Genomic DNA, 5,187 nt, shown 5'->3' on the forward strand with positions numbered 1-5,187 from the left:
GGTTTGCCTCTATGGGCTTTTTATGTGTGGGTTTTTTTTAAGACTTTATTTTTTAGAGCAGTTTTAGGTTCACTGCAAAATTGAACAGAAGGCACAGAGATTTCCCAGATAGCCATTATTGACATTCCCCAGCAGAGTGGTACATTTGTTGCAATGATGAACCTACACCTACATGGACACGTCATCATTACCCAAAGTCTGTAGTTTACTTAAGGTCCACTCTTGGTGTGGCACATTCTGTGAGTTTGGGCAAATACATAATGATGTGCGTCCATCATTCTAGTATCATGCAGAGTATTTTCACTGCCCTAAAATCCCTCTGTACTCTTTTCATCACTATCCCACCCATCCCTGGCAAGCAGTGATTTTTTTTCTTTTAAAGATTTTACTTATTTATTTGACAGAGAAAGAGAGAGTGAGTGAGTGCACAAGCAAGGGGAGCAGCAGAAGCAGGGTCCCCACCTGATGTGGGGCTCGATCCCAGGATCCTGGGATCATGACCTGAGCCGAAGACAGATGCTTAACCGACTGAGCCATCCAGGTGCCCCAAGCAGTGACCTTTTTACTGTCTGTGTAGTTTCCCTTTTCCAGAATGTCATATAATTGGAATCACACAGTATATAGCCTTTACAGGTTGGCTTCTTTCACTTAGTAATATACATTTAAGGTTTCTCCCTGCCTTTTCATGATGTGATAGCTCATCTCTTTTTAGTGCTGAATAATATTCCATGGTCGGAATGTACTATGGTTTATCCATTCACCTACTAAAGGATTTCTTGGTTGCTTCCACATTTTGCCAATTATGAATAAATCTGCTGTAAACACCTGTATGCAGGTTTTTGTGTGGAGGTAAGTTTTCAATGCCTTTGGGTAAATACCAAGGGACATGATTACTAAGTCACATGATAAGCATATGTTTAGTTTTATAAAAAACTGCCAAACTATCTTCCAAAGTGGCTATGTACCATTTTGTGTTCCCACCAGCTATCAATAAGAATTCTCATTACGTCCTTGCCAGAATTTGGTGGTGTCAGTGTTTGGGATTTGTCCATTCTACTAAGTGTGCAGTGGTATCTCATTGTTTTAATTTCCTTTTCTCTGATGACATATGATATGGAGCATGTTTTTATATGGTCATTTGCCATCTGTGTAGCTTCTTTGGTGAGGTGTCTCTTAAGGTTTTTAAACTGAGTTGTTTTCTCATTATTGAGTTTTAAGAGTTCTTTGTATATTTTCGATCACAGTCCATTATCAGGTGTACCTTTTGCAAATATGTTCTCCCAGTCTGTGGCTTGTGTTCTCATTTTCTCGACACTGTCTTCCACAGAGCAGTTTTTAATTGTAATGAAGTCCAGCTTATTATTTCTTCAACAGATCATGACTTTGGTGCTGTATCTAAAAAAGTCATTGCCATACCCAAGATCATCTAGGTTTTCTCTTACTGTCTCTAAGAAGGTTTATAGTGTTGCATTTTACATTTAGGCCTCTGATCTGTTTTGAGCTAACTTTTGTGAGGGTTATAAGGTATGTGTCTAGATTTTTTTTTTTTTTGTATGTGGATGTGCAATTGTTCCAGCACCATTTGTTGAAAAGACCCATCTTTACTCCATTGTATTGCCTTTGCTCCTTTGTCAAAGATTAGTTGATTATATTGGTCTATTTCTGGACTCTTTTTTTCTGTTCCATTGATCTGTTTGTTTTCACCAATACCACTGTCTTTATTATTGGAAGCATTATAGTAAGTTTTGAAGTTGGGTTGAGTCAGTCCTTCAATCTCGTTCTTCTCCGTCAATATTGTGTTGACTATTCTGGGTCTTTTTACTTTCCATATAAACTTTAGCATCAGTCTGTTAATATCTACAAAATAACCTGCAATGGTTTTGATTGAGATTGCATTCAATTCACAGATCAAGTTGGAAGAAGAATGGACATCCTAACAATATTGAGTCTCTCCATGAACAGGGAATAATGAGTCTGTCCATGAACAAGGACTGTCTCTCCATTTATTGAGTTCTTTGATTTTTTTTTTCATCTGAGTTTTGTAGTTTTCCTTGTATAGATCTTACACATATTTTGTTAGGTTTCTACCTAAATACTTTATCTTGGGGGGTGCTAATGTCAATGGTATTATATTTTCAATTTTAAATATCACTTGTTCATTGCTGGTATATAAGAAAGCAGTTGAATTTTTCATATTAACTTTGTATCCTGCAGCCTCACTATAATTGCTTATTAGTTTCATTAATTTTTTTTAATGATTGTTTTGGATCTTCTACCTAGATGATTATATGACCTGTGAACACAGGTAGTTTTATGTCTTCCCAATCTGTATACCTTCTATTTCCTTTTATTGGCTTATTGCATTAGCTAAATCTTACAGCATAATGTTGAAAAGGAGTGGTAAGAGCAGACATCCTTGGCCTGTATGTAATTTTAGTGGGTTTTTATTTTCTCAGCTTAAGTATGGTGTTAACTGTAGGTTGTTTTTTGTGTGTGTGTGTGTGTTTTGTTTTGTTTTGTTTTGTTTTAGAAATTCTTTATCAAAGTTGAGGAAGTTTCTCTCCGTCCTAGTTCAATGAGGGTTTTCATCATAAATGTATGTTTGGTATTGTTCAAAAGTTTTTTCTGTACCTATTGATATGATTGTGTGACTTTATTTTTTTTTTTTTAGCCTGCTGATGTGATGGATTACATTAACTGATTTTTTAATATTGAACCATCCTTAATACTTGAGATAAGTCCCAGTTGGTCATCTGGAATTTTTAAAATAGTACTAAAAACAGACATTCAGATGAAAGATGTTTAATAAATTAGCTGATCCTAATGTATGAAAGATTCACTGTCAGGGTTGTAGACATACTTCTTATAAGAATCCAAGGTCAAGAGCACAGTTTTTATACTTGCAGGGCTCATATATTTCTAGATTTTGATACCAAAAACCATCTACAAAAGTTGATGGCCACACTTTCATTAAGTGCCCACTACTCCAGTTTACTAAAATGAAGCTGATACCTGTTGGTTCATCTACTTATGAATCAACTTTTATCCTAGCAATATAAATATAAAAAACAGATCTCTGACTCAGCTTAAATAAACTTAATTAAAATGGATATGTCTTCCTCTGATTAGGAAGAATCAGAGCAGGCCACCTGGCTCAGTCGGCTCAGCATCCAACTCTTGATTTTGGCTCAAGTCATGATATCAGGGTTGTGAGATCGAGTCCCACATTGGGCTCTGCACTCAGTGTGGAGTCTGCTCGTCCCTCTTCCTCTACTCCTCCCCCTACTTGCATGTTCAACCTCTCTCTCAAATAAATTAAAATCTTTTTTAAAAAGAGAATCAGATCCTTGTATGATGAATTATTTTAAGTCACATAAGTGGAGATGGATCCACAGTCAACCATCATCCATCAATTGAACCAGTCCAGTCAAATATATTTCACAAGTCAAATATCTTTCACATAAATTTATTATATTTCCTACTGATATAAAACTGGCACCTCGAGCTTATTTCTCCTCCCCTTCCCATTCCTCTCAGCCCTCCCCATCTTTGTTAATGGCAACTGCAATCTTTTAGTTGCTCAGGCCAAAAATCTTGTAGTCATCTTTGACTTCTGTCTCTCATACTTCGTATCAGACCCATTAGCAAAACTTAGCAGTATTCTCAAAATGGATTTGACTACTTCTCACCACTCGTACTTCTGTCATCTTGGCCAAATTTTCATCATCTCTTACCTAGATTATTGCAGTTGGCCTCCACACCATCTCTACTTTTGTTCATGTCTACCCTACAGTCTGTTCTCAACACATTTGTACATTCAATATACAGAACATGAATGTCTGGATGTTCTCTTAGCTCACAGTTGCCAAACAGTTTGCCCTCAGACATGATGTTACCTTGAGGGACCTGAAACAAAACTCAATTCATTACTCTCGGTGCTTCAGACACTTGTCTTCTCTTGTTTGGAACATTGCTAGAATCACTTGAGTGGGCTTCATGCTCCTAGTTGCTTCCTTTCTAGCACAACCTCCATCAGAGTTCTTTCTAAATTATAAGACCTGATAGTGCAGTTTTCTTGCTTGTGAAAACCTGTTTTCCCTCAATTATTCATCAGCATTTTCAGCTTCATTCCCTGCACTTGTCATCCCATATTCCAGCCATTTTTACTATTCCAACTAAATGGAGCACAGCTTTGGAAATCTGTTCACTTTTAAAAGCTGGATTAAAATGTGATCTCCTCTTGGAAATAAGTCTTCCCTGATACTCCCATCCACAACCACAGCAATATTGTTTCTTTGGCTCTAGCCTGTGATATTTTATTTTCTGGGCATGGACCTTACACAATATAATAACTGGGAAATAGTGAGATATCTCTTACCACTGGATTTTGACCTTTCTTATGAGCTGGAGGATCTAATTTTTTATCTTGTATTCCCATTAGTTCAGTGACTAATTTATATTACTGGTCAATAAAGGTTTTATTTTAATCTCTGAGTCCCTTAAAATGTTACCATAACAGGGGATCCCTGGGTGGCGCAGCGGTTTGGCGCCTGCCTTTGGCCCAGGGGCGATCCTGGAGACTCGGGATCGAATCCCACATCGGGCTCCCGGTGCATGGAGCCTGCTTCTCCCTCCGCCTATGTCTCTGCCTCTCTTTTCTCTCTCTTTGTGACTATCATAAATAAATAAAAATTAAAAAAAAATGTTACCATAACAAACCCAAATCTAGCTGAGCACCACGATAATCCTAATTACAGCTACTTTCAATCTAAAAATCAAGAATATAACCTAGATGTAGGCTGGCCTTAACGTTCTTCATGGCTGTATGCATGACCACCGTTATTTAGGTGTAAAACCTCTTTGAGTCTCTGGAGAATTCACCCACACTAAGTGTTTCAAGCATTTAATAACCAAACATGGAGAGCAATGGTAAAGTGTCATCTAGCTCCTGCCATCTTGCTGACTCTTTTTCTTTACTCCTTCTCCCTTTCCCTTTAGAATATATTTCTCTTCTTTTTGCTTTAGAATCTTTAAAGTTCTCTATAAAGCCTTTCTGATAGCCAACATGCGTGGCCCACAGGAAAGCACTTAAGCAGGCTCTTCTAGATATTTTCTCAGCTAAGGAGATTTTCTTGAGGTTCTCAATCTAGCTATAAGAGAGGAATATTTTCTTCTTGTTACACCTTC

This window comes from Canis lupus, chromosome 1 (assembly GCF_011100685.1).
Source record: "Canis lupus familiaris isolate Mischka breed German Shepherd chromosome 1, alternate assembly UU_Cfam_GSD_1.0, whole genome shotgun sequence".
Taxonomy (NCBI): domain Eukaryota; kingdom Metazoa; phylum Chordata; class Mammalia; order Carnivora; family Canidae; genus Canis; species Canis lupus.